At 41.4% G+C, this 15,416-nt stretch overlaps 1 pseudogene; it reads left to right on the top strand.

Annotated features, from left to right (window-relative positions):
• Positions 1 to 581: 581 nt before the first annotated feature.
• On the top strand, positions 582 to 14,834 carry LOC143859644 (type I inositol polyphosphate 5-phosphatase 10-like; annotated as a pseudogene).
• The last annotated feature ends 582 nt before the right edge of the window (positions 14,835 to 15,416 follow it).

Here is a 15,416-nt window from a genome sequence, read left to right as displayed (position 1 = left end):
AATAAAGGTCCTGACCGATGAGCCGCTCAGGCAAGTTCTCCACGGACCGGACACCTCGGGGCGTCTTGTGAAATGGGCCGTGGAGCTGAGCGAATTTGATATCCAGTACCTGCCTAGGCCAGCCATAAAAGCTCAAGTGCTGGCAGACTTCGTGGCTGAATGCACCATCCCCCAGCAGAGCACCGAATCTGAAACTGTCCAAACCCCGGTTGTGGAGAAGGTAACCACAAGTGGGGAACGAACAAAAGCCAAGACTGAACCAGTAAGCACAGAAATCGTCCCCGTATCGGCAGAACATGATCCATTGATCATCGAACCACTCTGGGAAGTGTACGTGGACGGATCTTCGAACAAGAGTGGCTGTGGAGCCGGTTTGATTCTTACCGGGCCTGACAACTTCGCTCTGGATTATGCCCTAAGGTTCGGATTCCGTGCGTCCAACAATGAGGCAGAATATGAGGCCCTCCTCGCAGGAATGAACCTAGCAGTCCAGACCAGCGCTCAAAGGACTGAAGGCATACTGCGACTCCCAGCTGGTTGCGAACCAGATCCAAGGAGTTTATGAAGCCCGCAACGAGCGCATGATTAAATATCTCTCCAAGGTCCGCCAGTTGGCTAGTAAGTTTAAAGACTTCGAGGTCGTTAGGATTCCTAGAACAAAAAATGCAAAGGCGGATGTGCTATCTAAGCTGGCAGCATCCGGTTACACCACTCTAGGAAGTATATGTATGGAGTTTCTGCAGAAATCTAGTATCGAGAACGAGGCCGTCGAGGTAATGCAGGTCGAATACGAGCCGTGCTGGATGGACGAAATCATCGAGTACCTACGTAGCGGGAAGCTTCCCGAAGCGACGAAGGAAGCCCGCAAAGTAGTACAGAGAGCAGCCCGATTTTCCCTCGATGGTGAGAGCCTGTACAAAAGGTCATACACCCTCCCATACCTAAAGTGCCTCCAGCCAGGCAACGCCGCATATGCCCTACAAGAGACGCATGAAGGGATTTGTAGGGAACACCTAGGGGCAAGGCCCTGGCAATCAAAGTGCTGCTGAGAGGCCTGTACTGGTCAACCTTAAGGCAAGATGCTCTGGACCTGGTCAAGGAGTGTGAGAGATGCCAAAAGTTCTCTCCCACCATCCACCAACCTGCTGTATCCATGGCCCCGATCATCAGCCCACTCCCTTTCGCAGTATGAGGGATGGACATCTTGGGCCTCTTTCCACCAGCCTCCGAAAGAACCGAGTTCGTCGTGGTGGCCATTGACTATTTTACCAAGTGGGTGGAGGCCGAACCTCTAGCTCAGATCACAGAGCAAAACGTAGAGACCTTCTTCTGGAAGTCGGTCGTTTGCAGATTCGGGATACCCCTGCGTCTTGATAACGGACAACGGCAGACAGTTCGACTGCCGAAACTTTCGAAAATTCTGCTCTGACTTGAAGATCGAACAGAGATTTACTTCAGTAGCGCACCCTTAGACGAATGGACAGACAGAAGTAACGAACAAAATTCTGCTTCAGGGGATCAAAAAGAGGCTGGACGAAAAGGCTGGCCGATGGGCAGATGAATTTTATCATGTCCTATGGGCGTATTGTACCACCCCCCGCACATCAACGGGGGAATCACCATTTAACTTGTCCTTTGGGACGGAGGCCGTAATACCCGTCGATGTGGGCGCCCCGTCTCCCAGAGTCACCAACTTCAATGAACAGCTCAATGGAGATGGGCTCCGCGCAAATCTCGACTTACTGGAAGAAGCCCGGGAAGAGTCCCGAATCAGGGTCGCCGCCTACAAGCAGAAAGTGTCCAACTATCATGATTTGAAGATACGCCCCAGAGAATTCCGAGCAGGGGATCTAGTCCTAAGGAAAGCTGCTATCTCCCAACCGAAGAAGGCCGGAAAACTCTCCCCAACTTGGGAGGGGCCGTACCGAGTGAGAGAGGTGATTCGCCCGGGAAGTTATAAACTGGAAACGCTTGGGGATCACCTGCTATCCCATGCCTAGAATTCAAAGAACCTCTGAAAATACTATCAATAGACGGCCACTTGGCCCAAAAGCGAATGCTGTTGTAAGCGCTCGAATATGAATGATAAAAGAGTATACTGTTTCTTTGTAAATCTCCGAGCAAACCATCTTGGAAACCCAGTTCACTAAAACTTGGGTACTCGGTGCTTGGTTCGTCCCAGCCCGCCTCCACAAAGACCGGGAGCGCACTCCTGGTCAGGAACGGGCTCGGACGGAAAAACCAAACCATCTTGGTTGCGGCGGTTGATAGAAGATGTTCATTTACCTATTCACAAGGCGACGACTATTCTTGGTGACAACCAAAGTGCACTCAAACTTGCCACAAATCCGGTTTCTCATGCAAGAACAAAGCATATTGAGATCGAGCATCATATCATTCGTGAAAAGGTGTTAGATGGTACAATTGGTGTAGCGGAAGTGAGGAGCAAAGAGAACATTACCGACATCTTTACCAAGTCACTTTCCAAAGGACCATTTGAGCTACTTTGGGGTAAGCTTGGAGTAGTTTCCAAAAAAATCACTTTAAGGGGGAGTGTTAATTTTTAAAGTGTATTTTTTGGGTTGCTTTATTTTATTTTTATTTTGAGAAATGTAGTGAGGACAAATATGTATTTTGTGTCCATGGGCATTTTGGTCTTTTGTTGGCCTAGCTTGCACATGTGTGAGCCACACATGTTTGCTACAACTTTTCCCACTACTTCCTATTTCAAATTCAAACCCTACTTGAAACTCTAAACCCACTATCCTAGCATTAAAGTCCCCACTTTCCCATCCCCACTATCTCCTACCAAAGCTATTACTTCTCTTCACTTTTCCTTGACTAAGCCTAATTCTCATTACTTCACTTTTGTAGAGATTCTCCACTACCTAGACCTCCATTGAAGCTCTCTTGTGTGCAAGCTTGGTTTTGAAGCTTTCTTCTTCTTTTTTTGTTCTTGTCTTGTATTGTGTTTTTCCATCATATATATTGGATTACATCTTGTGGTGATTGTTCTTCTTCTCTTTTGGTTATTGTTCTTGGGCTCATGTAAACTTTGGTTTCACTATTTGAGAAGAGGATTTTCCGGTGTTGTGAAATCCATCTTTCTCTATACCAACCATCTCTTAACTTTCCATGGTAATTTATTCTTCATTTTTCATGTATGTTGGCTTTCAACGAATAGCTATTCCCAATTTCCACTGAACTCATCTATGAATTACAATAGGTTGCTATATTTTCCTCAAATTCGTGTAAATAAAATGATTATTCAAATGAATTTGATCGTGTAGCCTAATTGATATCCTGCACATTTGTCTTTTGGGATGAATTGCAACAGCTTTCAAGAAATAGTCCCTCTGAATGCTGGGAATGTGTTGGTTATAGAAGACAATGAACAAGCAGCGAAATGGCTCTTTCTAATCAACAAGACACTGAATAAGCCGTTAGAACTTGACACCAATGACACCCCAAATACTCCATCTGATTACAGCACCTCACTTTGCTCCCAAGCTTCCATCACAAAGACAATGGTTTCTAGAGACTCAAAAGAATGTTAGCGGATTACTGTTCTTTCAAAAGCCTTCTCTTAAGACAGTCAGTAGGAATTTCAGGACAGAACAGGGGAGGCGCCTCAAAACGTGTAACTGCCCTTCTGAGGGTGAGAAGAAGTATAGTAAGGACTCCTGTTTTAGATGCCAACAGGCAAATGTCATAGAAGAGGACTCTTCGTCTGAAGAGGAGGAGGGTTTGAGTAATTTCATGGTACATGATATAGCTGCAGCTTCTGGTAATAACCAGCCGAGATATAGCCTTATTGCCAGCAAGCAGATGGTGGGGATTTTTGTTACCATTTGGGTGAGAAAGGAGCTTGTTCAACACATAGGCCATTTGAGGCTCTCTTGCGTTGGGCGTGGGATCATGGGTTATCTTGGAAACAAGGTATGGATTTTTGTTACCATTTGTAATTGCTCGATGAATCCAGACATAAATGGCTTGGTATGGATGTGAGTTTCTTAATAATCAAATTGTTTTATCATTTCAGGTATTGATTTGCATGTCATCGTCTCAAAATGAGATATCAATACATCCCTAAGACCCTCAGGTGTTTTAAATAATGGATTTCCACTTAATGTATATTCTCAGGACAATGGTCTCTTTCATTGCAGGGTTGTATCTCTGTGAGCATGTCTTTGCATCAAACAAGCTTTTGCTTTGTCTGCAGTCATCTGGCTTCAGGGGAGAAAGAAGGAGATGAGCTTAGGGGAAATTCTGATGTTACAGAAATTTTGAAGAACACTCAATTCCCAAAGATCTGCAAGATGCCTGGTGGTCGAATTCCAGAGAAAATTCTCGAGCACGAGTGAGCATCTGTGTAGTTACATTAAAGATTTTAATGTTTAATTGTAGTGTATTTGAATCTCTTTACTTCTCTTTTGTGCTTTTGATAAAAAAAACTTGCACCAGCCGGGTCATATGGTTAGGGGATTTGAATTACCGTATCGCATTGAGCTACTCGGAGACAAGGAAGCTTTTGGAGGACAATGATTGGGACACCCTTCTTGAAAAGGATCAGGTAATTGCTCTTCGTAAACACTTTTGGCATTTTCATAGCTTGAATGCTCTGTTTCTTTCGGCGTAAAAAAAATTTGGCGTAAAATTTGTTTTTTGTTTTATGCCCATTTGACCTTGAAAGAAACGGTTAACTATTTACATCTTCATAAAGTTCTATCTGTTTTATTAGGAGTTAATACCACTAAGCACATTGCATAACTTTTTTCATAATTTCAGCAATTATGTCTCAGTTACTACACTGGGGACTTATATAACTGATTTTTTCAAAACTAAGATTTTAAATTTATATATCATATGAGCCTGTGATACACTAAGGATCCTTTTGCTGGAATGGCCTTATTCACATCTGGCCCCTTTCCACATACTGCTGAAGAGTTGGGATTTCCTTTTCTAATATACTGCCAACTGAAAATTTTCACAAGAAACTAAAATCAAGATGCTTACTATATAGCTTTATCTTTTCATAGCTAAAGATTGAAAGAGAAGCTGAGTGAGTCTTTAAGGGATGGAATGAAGGGAAGATATACTTTGCTCCAACATACAAGTACTCTGATAGCTTGAGGATCTCAGATTTTAGGGTTTTCAGAAGATGAGGAGGAGAAGAAGAAGAAGGAGAAAAAGAAGAAGATCAGAGAAGAAATATTTCATTCATCATTTCTTTTTCTGATGGCACTCGTATTTATAAAAGCATATCATGACGGCCTGTGATACCTGTCAGACCTTACAACCAACTTAGTATTCTACTTTTCCTTATACTTACTAAGCCATACGGTCAATTACATTGAGTATAATTCTACCCCGTATATACTAAAATTGCTGAGTGGACTGAAATGCAACAATTATCAGTTAAGACCTTCTTGTTAACAGACTAATCCTGGTTGTAATCTGCCATCCACGCTGGCTTACGCCTTACTCTGTTTTTCTTGTCCTGAATGTTTGAATTTCTATCATTGCCTACGCCTTCAAAATTTACCTTGTCCTCAAGGTTCAATTGTGGGTACTCTTTTTGAAGGTCATTTAGATCTTCCCAAGAAGTGTCTTCAGGAAGGAGTCCTGTCCACTGAATCAGCACCTGTTGGAGAAGTTCTTCTCCTCGTAGAACAGTTCGTGTTCCCAGAATGGCTAAAGGAGAGATGATAGGATGATTACTGAAACTTTTTTCAGGCAAGTCACAAACAAAATTAGGAAGAGGACCGTGAAATGGTTTCAAAAGTGATATATGGAAAACAGGGTGAATTTTGCTACCCTCTGGAAGTTTCAATTTGTATGCTACTTTCCCAACTCTTTCCTCTATCTCATATGGACCATAAAATCGTTTGCTCAACTTCTGCGAGGATCTGGTAGCTACTGAGTGTTGGCGATAAGGTTGTAACTTCAGTAAAACCCAACTGCCTACTTCGAAATCCTTGTCAATTCTTTTCTTGTCTGCTAAACATTTCATCCTCGACTGTGCTCGGCTCAGATTAAGTTTGAGGTTGGCTAAGATCACATCTCTCTGTTTGAGCTCAGAGTCCACTGCCTCGATTGGGGAAGATCCCGGAATATATGTTGGAATAGATGGTGGTGGACGGCCATATACAGCTTCAAAAGGAGTTAATTTAATCGCTGTGTGGAAGGATGTATTATAAGAATACTCCGCCCAAGGAAGATAGGAATGCCAAAGTTTTGGATTATCTTGGGAGAAGGCTCTGAGATATTGTTCCACACATCTATTCAGGACTTCAGATTGGCCGTCCGTTTGTGGGTGATATGCCGAGGAAAGATTCAAGGAAGTTCCACTCAATTTAAACAATGCTCCCTAGAATTTGCTGATAAAGATGGGATCCCTATCAGACACGATTGATTTTGGAAATCCATGTAATTTGACTACCATGTCTGAGAATAATTTGGCAACCTTCACTGCATTGTAAACTGTTGGTAAGGCGCCAAGGTGAGCAGACTTCGACAATCTATCAATGACAACGAAGATAGTAGTGAACCCATTTGAAGATGGTAAGCCAGTTATGAAGTCCATGGTGACATCTTCCCAAATGAACTGAGGGATAGGCAAGGGTTGCAATAATCCCATTGGAGGACTAGTGGAATATTTGGTTTGTTGACAGACAAGGCAGTTCTTTACAAATTCTTTAACATCCTTCCTGATAGTATTCCAGAAGAAACTTGCAGAAATGCGTAAGAGAGTACGAAGATTCCCGCCCTGTCCGGATTGTGGAGTGTTGTGAAATTCATGCATAACTCTGAATCGAAGTGGGGAGGTTGAACTGATAAATATCCTTTGCTTATGAAAAACGAGCCCATTTGTAACTGTAAATTCTGGAGTAGCGATGCCCTTTTGGATTTGGTCCTGTAGTTGAAGCAATTCAGGATCAGTAGTATTGTCCAACTGAATCTGGGAGAAGATGTCAAAAACTGGTTGTGAAATAGCCATCTGGAGTGAAGTGGAACAGGCATTTGCTGGACAGTGGGAATTCTCTTCAACTCTGGATAACGCATCTGCGACCTTGTTCTCCTTCCCGGATTTGTAAACAATTGAGTAATTATAACCCAGTAATTTACTCAAATATTGTTGTTGTGCTGGGGTTTGAATAACTTGGTTCATCAGATTTTTGAGACTTCTATGATCAGTGTATATAGTGAACGTCCGGCCAAGCAAATATTGTCTCCATTTTTAACGGCTTCAGTGATTGCAAACAGCTCCTTCACATATGCAGATGCAACTGACATAGTAGGGGTCATTTTCTTGCTGAAATAAGCAATGGGGTGTCTTTGCTGCATTAACACGGCACCAATTGCTATACTGGAAGCATCAGTCTCAACTACAAACTCCTGTGAGAAATCAGGTAAGGCAAGGACTGGAACCTAAGTCAGCAGAATTTTTAGTTTTTCAAAAGCTTCTTGAGCCTCTGAGGACCAGTGGAATGAATCCTTTCTTAAGAGGTTTGTGAGGGGAAATGCTACAGTGGCGTAATGCTGAACAAATCTGCGATAATACCCCGTCAAGCCAAGAAATCCCCTTAACTGTTTCAGATTGACTGGTTGTGGCCATTGTTGCATAGCTCTGATTTTTTCTGGATCAGGTTGAACTCCCTCACCCGATACGATATGTCCCAAATAATCAATTTTGAATTGACAAAACAGACATTTAGACATTTTTGCATACAGTTTGTTGGTGGATAAGCACTGAAGAACAGAAGCTAAGTGGTTGATGTGATCCTGCATACTTCGACTATAAACAAGGATATCATCAAAGAAGATGATAACAAATTGACGAAGAAATGGTTTAAAGAGCATGTTCATGGTATTTTGAAAAGTCGATGGAGCATTGGTAAGGCCAAAAGGCATTACCAAAAACTCGTAGTGCCCTTCATGAGTCCTGAATGCAGTTTTGGGACAATCCTCTGTTTTCATCCGAATTTGATGATAGCCTGATCGTAGATCCAGTTTGGAAAACACTTTGGCACCATGGAGTTCGTCCATTAACTCATCAATTGTTGGAATTGGGAACCTGTCTTTAATAGTGATTGCATTAAGGGCTCTGTAATCAACACAGAAGCGCCATGTTTGATCCTTTTTCTTGACTAAAAGAACAGGTGATGAATATGGACTATGGCTGGGAACTATAATTTCGGAATGTAACATCTCCTGGACTAATTTTTCAATTTCATTTTTTTGGAAGTGGGGATATCGGTATGGTTAAACATTGATTGGTTGGGAACCTGGGAAAAGGTGGATCTGATGATCCCATTCGCGGTGAGGAGGGAGTTCAGTTGGTGGTTCAAAGATCTCATGAAACTGAAGTAAAAGATTGGAAATGGGAACTGGTATATTGTTTTGCCTTTCCAAAGACTGAAACTCAGTAATATGGGAACTGGAAGGGTGATGAGGAAGACAAATTAGTGTGAAACAGGAAGCAATTGAATTTGTTTTGGTTAAACCTTTGAGATGGATAGCTCTGAGTGGAGAGGGATTTAACTCTGTTTCGCCTATCAACTTGACTTGTTTACCCTTCCATTGAAACTCCATTGTTGAGAGTTTATAGTTTGTAAGGATTGAACCTAATTCAGCGAGCCACTGAATACCCAAGATGATATCGGCACCTTTTATTGGTAAAAGGAAAATATCGATTGGAAACTCATGGTTTTGTAATGACAGTGTGACATTAACACATTTTTTGTTGCAAATCAGGGACTCTCCATTTCCAATGAGGACGTTGAATGATGGTGTAGGTAACACAGACCAGTTCAATTTCTGGGCGATTGTCTCCTTGACAAAATTATGGGTGGAGCCGCTATCAATCAAAACATGAACAGAGTGTTGAGCACTTACCCCGGTTAGTCGAATTGAATTTGGATTTTGGTGACCCACCAACGCATAGAAACTGATTTCATCTGAATGTACCTCGTGTGCCGCCTCAGGACTGTGAGGTTGCGCAACAGAGAAATCCTCCTCTAATATACCCTCTGTGTCATCATCCATGGCGGAGAGATGATATAATCATCGTCGGCAATCGTGGCCTGGAATGTACTTTTCATCACAGAAGTAGCAAAGCCCTTTTTCCCTTTTGATTTTCATCTCTTCTTTAGATAATGGCCTGGTGCGAATTGGAAATTGACGAACTGGGTTTGTTGTAATTGCTTTAACAGGGGAAAGAGAAGGTGTTGGTAACAATCCTGGACCATGCGTGGGCTTAGGCCATGCTGGTTTCCAATATTTCCTCAATTCTTCATATTTTTGTTGATACAATTTTGCTAAAGAGAATGTTTGCAACAGAGAGGTAGGTTGTGCAAGGAGCAAGTCTCTTTTCAACTCCGGTTTAAGACCAGAAATAAAAAAACTAATGAGAAAAGCTTCGGAAAGGCCGCTGACCTTGTTGGATGTTGTTTCAAATCTAGTTTGGTAATCTTCAACAGAGGATATTTGATGGAGTTTGGATAACTCGCCTTTGGGATCCTCATAGAGAGATGGGCCAAAACGCAATTGAACGGAATCAAGGAATCCATTCCATGAGTTTAGCAGATTATTCGCCTTAGCCCATTGGAACCAGGACAGAGCTGGACCATCCAGATGAAACGAGGTTATTGTTAAACGCTGATCTGCTGGGATGCTATAGAAATTGAAGAACTGCTCAACTTTGAACGCCCACCCAATCGGATCGGTGCCATCAAAACGCGGAACGTCCATTCTAATGAATTTACTGTAATTTTGTTGAAAAGGAATTATCCCTTCCTCAGCGGCATGTGATGAATGATCATCACTATTTGTTCTTGTTGACGATGTTGTTGGCTTGTTTTGTTGCAACTGTTTTATCATCGCCACAAGCTCCTCATGTTGCTGAGATTGGGTGAGACGGAGTTCATTGAGCTGCTGCTGATGGAGTTTGAGTTGTTCGTCTATTTTGGATTGTGCTCGCGTGTTGTCCGCCATTTGTGGAGGTGGAGAGTAATCAATGAAAGCACCAATGATAGCTTGAGGATCTCAGATTTTAGGGTTTTCAGAAGATGAGGAGGAGAAGAAGAAGAAGGAGAAAAAGAAGAAGATCAGAGAAGAAATATTTCATTCATCATTTCTTTTTCTGATGGCACTCGTATTTATAAAAGCATATCATGACGGCCTGTGATACCTGTCAGACCTTACAACCAACTTAGTATTCTACTTTTCCTTATACTTACTAAGCCATACGGTCAATTACATTGAGTATAATTCTACCCCGTATATACTAAAATTGCTGAGTGGACTGAAATGCAACAATTATCAGTTAAGACCTTCTTGTTAACAGACTAATCCTGGTTGTAATCTGCCATCCACGCTGGCTTACGCCTTACTCTGTTTTTCTTGTCCTGAATGTTTGAATTTCTATCATACTCAAACAACTCAGATGCTTATGCTGGAGCGACTATAACATCAAAGAAGAAAAGAAGAACTCCAGCTTGGTATGTAGGCATTCCTAACAGACAATTTTTCACAGAAAAATTTAGTAGTTAAGCATCTACTAAAACAAAGAATCTATTGAATTGTTAGGTGTGACAGAATACTTTGGCATGGCAACGGGATTTCACAATTGTCTTACATCCGTGGGGAGTCGAGATTTTCTGATCACCGGCCAGTTTGTGCAGTTTTTGTAGTGGAGGTTGGGGGCCTTGATGGCAGAGCAAGGGATTATATAGCACCAACATGAAAGTTGAAGTGGAAGCGCTCCTACCTCCAAGGGGTAGCTACATGGCCTTGAAAGCCAAGTAATTACATTTTTACTCTTTTTTATGACTCATAATTTATCTAGGAGCCGACACCTTATGTTTTATTGATAATAGAAAAAATACAAAGAGTGGGCCATACCTACGTCCTTACCCCACATCCCACTCCCCCCTCCCCCACGCCCACTCACCCCAATAAATAAATAAATAAATCTACTTACATCAAATATTTGGAATGCCCAAAGAGCACCTTAGCTCTAACAGGGAGATCCTTCCATTGTGTAAAATTTTTATTACATATTCTATCACAAACTTGACTGGCTAAAGAGATCCTTCTATAAGTGTAAGACAGCAGTGGCCTCGAATCCAGGATCAGCGCTTTAATTTCCTGCCAATACAATTTAATTAATAGACCAAGGAGGGGCTTTATTTTCTCTAAGTGGTTCAATAAAAACTTAACTGTCAGATTCAATCCAAATATTAGCTAAACCGAGTGCTTTGCAATATATAATGGTCTCCATCATACTTAGCTTCCGTGCTATACATAAGGTAATCTTTACTTTCACATGTGCAATACATAGGCACACACAGCAGAAATGTCTCCCTCCAAGGCCTAGACCAAGCCTATTTATGTGTTAGGCTGGAAATTGGGCCATAGTCAGCTTCTAACTTACTTCCATGTTTGTGCATCGGTTCACCCGGACCTGCATGGTTTCCTTCCTATCTATCTCTCATTTTTTTCAGTTTTTACCATCCATATTTGCAAATGGACTTCAGTTGAAGAAATAATTTTCATTCTTTTACTATGATACAGGTACCAAAACCAACAAACTACTGAGAGAATGAAGGAAATATTTTGAATCAAATATCTGACTTGTTAGAAGAAGCCAAACATCATTGCCTGCCGAGAAAGCTGTACATTTAAATTTCTCACATATTCCACTAATTCAAGTTTGGCAATGGGCATTGAGCATTTCACTAACCAGTCATGGGTAAGCTTTTCTCTTCTGGAACCATATAAACTTCTTTGAATGCTGAGTGGAATGATACAATGCTTCTCGGGTACATCACAATCGACCATTTTCGATTGAACAGTGGTGAAGTCTGAAACCAGCCACTCGTAAAGGTAACAACTTCCATGTGATGTGCAAGTAGGTGGTGGAACCAAAATGTTGCCACTGTGTGAGCATGATGGGAAGTGGGAATAAGCAGATTACACTGATTTTCGTCTTTTGAGCCATATTTATTTATTGGGTTTATGAGTAGTAGCATTAAATTCTTGCTTTTGTGTGTTGTTTTGCAGCAGCTCCGATTAAAGGCTCTAAAGGTGACTAAGCATTTTTTTCCATTTTTTTGCAATTCGACCATAAATGAAGAAGGGCAAGCTGTAAGAGGAAATCACATTAGGGTAATTTTCCTTTTCTCGAGTGTAAATTTTCCTTGGAGATATTTCATTTAAATGCCCCTTCTTGTTACCTAAAAAAATTTGAAAATTATACTATCAGTTGAACTTGAGAAGACATGGACCCACCTCTTTGATTTTAAAAAATGATCAGTAGCACTTAACAAACACTCGTAAAAGTAGGAGAAAAGAAAAAGAGAAAACTGTAAATCAGAAAAACGGAGTTGGAGATGGAAAAGAGTAAGTCTCACTACGAACTTTTCATTTTTCCAAATACAAATACAAACCTACTTATATACCTTACAAGATTTCGCCAGAAGGGCATTTTATTCACTATACCGGTTATTAATACATAAGCGTTGTCATATAATTATTTAAAGGAATGCTAAACTGCATGGTGCCATAGAAAAAATACAGCCGGGGCACCCCATTGTATCAACATTACCCTACTCTGGGGTTTTTGCAAGGGCACCCTTCAGTTTAGAATTCCTTGAGTAATTAATTGGGCATAGGCATGGCTTCTGTGTAGAACCTTGTTCTAATACTGTGTAAAAGTTTTAAAGAGCCGAGAGAGCTCACTTTCATCTCTATGTTTTTTTTTTTTAATGGTAAATGGTTTCATTAAAAAGAAGAGACCGAGAAGGTCCCCAAGGTACAATGGAGAGCTAACAATAGAAACAACTAAGCGTAACATTACAAATATAAGCTAGGGAGGGAGAAAATCAAGTAGATCAAAACTCTCCCTAGAAGCTTCCACTCTTGCCACGTTGTCCACCTCCCCATTCGCTGACCGCCTACCATGGTTGAATGAAACGGATGCCGATCCCAATGTATCCTGAATATTATCAATTAGAGCTGCGAATCTCCAAGGGAGAGGATGTGAGGCTCTCAACCATCTAATGCCGTTGAGAGAGTTCCCTTTAACCACTAGTTTATTCAAATCCACATTATGAAGCATTTTAACTCCTTGATGAATAGCGCGGACCTCTGCTTCATTAGCATCCTCAACCTTGATCAGGCCCTTGAATGCCCAAATTACCCTCCCTTCCTCATTGCGCAGCGGTCCTCCGATGCCAGCTGGACCTGGATTTCCATTCTTTGATCTCTATGCTTTAAACCACTTAATTTTCCCCCTTTTCCTAGTTTATTCAAAATATCCAAATCATTCTCCTATTTTATTTTGCATATATTCCATTGCTGCTATTTATCTTTATTTTGTTATTTGAATTAGAGCCGTATTGGATAGGAAGTCAAGTTGGTAGCTGGTTTTAATGGAGTCGTTGGATTAGATCGGTGTGATTTGTAGGTAAGGTTGAAGTTAAATAGGAGACTGCTGGTTAGGGTGTTTTTCAATGAACAAACTCTTATTTTTCGAATCATTGTGATCGTGAGGGATTCCGCACCCCCCCACCCACCCCCCCAAATGCAGGAGCTTCAAATTGGTTCTGCTGTTTTTTTTCTTCCAAATTAACACTCATCATCTGGTATTAGAGCGACGATCTTGGATACATGGTATTGGGTAACATAGCAGAGGAGATTAGAGGACAGGAGACACAGAAACTTGGAAGTTAAAATTGCCAAACTCAAAGACAATGTGACTGGAATCAAGATCCATTAAGAAGAAATGCTTAAAGAAATCATGAATTAGATTGCTTTCATGGATTTGAAATATCACAAGCAAGCAGCTTCAGTCACTGTGGGCCGACAATAACAACAGGGATTCATGCATGGCACACCCTAACGCACCATCATCTCACAAGGACCTGTCCAAACAAAGTTCAACAAGGAGAAGTTTCCGAAATTTGATGGTGAAGACCCATTGAGTTGTGTATGTCACGTCGAACAATTTTTTTATTACAGTTAAATTCTGGGGGGCCCAAAAGTTCATGTCGCTTCCATACACCTGGAACGGCAGGCATTGTAGTGGTTCAGGTGGTTCGAACATACTCAGAGGAAGGTAAGCTAGAGCGAATGCATTGAAGCTCTCTTTATATGTTTTAGCATCAACAGCCTAGAGGATCTTACAGAATTATTAACAAAGCTTTGCCAAACCAATACTGTTAAGGATTATCTAGAAATGTTTGAGGAACTTACAGTGAGAACCACAAGGTTGAGTGAAGAGTTTTTTATTAGCAGTTTTGTAAGCGGGTTGAAGGAGGAAATACACACTGCAGTACAAATGTTTAAATCCGTTACGATCATCCAAGCTCTAGGGCTGGCCCAATTGCAGGAAGTTAATGTCGAAACCATGTCTCGACGAAGCTGGCCCACCTATGTGAAGAACGATCCCTCTAAGCTTGTGAGGACAGCCAACCCCAGATCAAACCTAGCGACAATACAGGCCCATCCACAATCAGGCGTCTCTCACAGGTGGAGATGAACAAATGGCGAGCCAAGCGATTTTGTTTTAATTGTGATGAACAATTTAACTTAGCTCCCGATGTAAAAGGAGGCAGTTACTCCTGTTTGAGGCAGGTGGTTCAAATGATGAGGATGGCAAGAAGTGGGAAGAGGGAAATGATTCCGTTGAGGATGGTCTACAAATATTTGTTCATACCCTCACTGGTACTATGGCGATGAAAACAATGCGTGTGTGGGGTCAAATTAAGCATCAACCTATTTTAAGTCTGATAGATTCGGGGAGTACCCACAACTTTGAGGATTCCTGAGTGGCGAAACGAATTGGCTGCAGCCTTGAAAAGAGAATGCCACCACAGGATTCAATAGTCAATGGGCATTAGGTGATTAGAGACGGAATGTGCAAGGGATTTTATTGGTTTATGCAAGGACCAGAATATAGATAGAATTGCAATTGTTGCCTTGGGAGGTGTTAACGCTAATTTCCTGCTCAAAGATCGAAGGGATGATAGAGATTTACTGTCGGAAAATCCTGTTCACTTACACGGAGATATAAAAGATCATGTAAATCAAATCAAGCTCTAAGATAGTTTCTACTATTTAAATAGGAAACCAATGTTTATATTTAACAATTATGATAAGAAAGATTACAAGAAGTAAACTAATTAGAGAACATAACTTTCAGCGATCGGATATTGGATCGGAGGTTGGCTGGAGAAGATGGAGCTCTCTCACCAAAAGGAACTTCTTTGGTCATTTACTTTCTCTTCCCTCATATGAGTGGGAGAGTCCTCTTTTAAAGGGGATCATACATATTTTGTCAGTGTAAGGTCTACGTGCCACTTTCCCATTGGTTTGGGAATTAACAGAATCATATTTGGTGAATGTGCTAG

Source organism: Tasmannia lanceolata, unplaced genomic scaffold (assembly GCF_043159265.1).
Source record: "Tasmannia lanceolata isolate RefF3 unplaced genomic scaffold, GAP_Taslan_0.1 ptg000035l, whole genome shotgun sequence".
NCBI lineage: Eukaryota > Viridiplantae > Streptophyta > Magnoliopsida > Canellales > Winteraceae > Tasmannia > Tasmannia lanceolata.
Note: the sequence above shows the minus strand (reverse complement) of the source record. Positions and strands in the feature narration are given on the sequence as shown.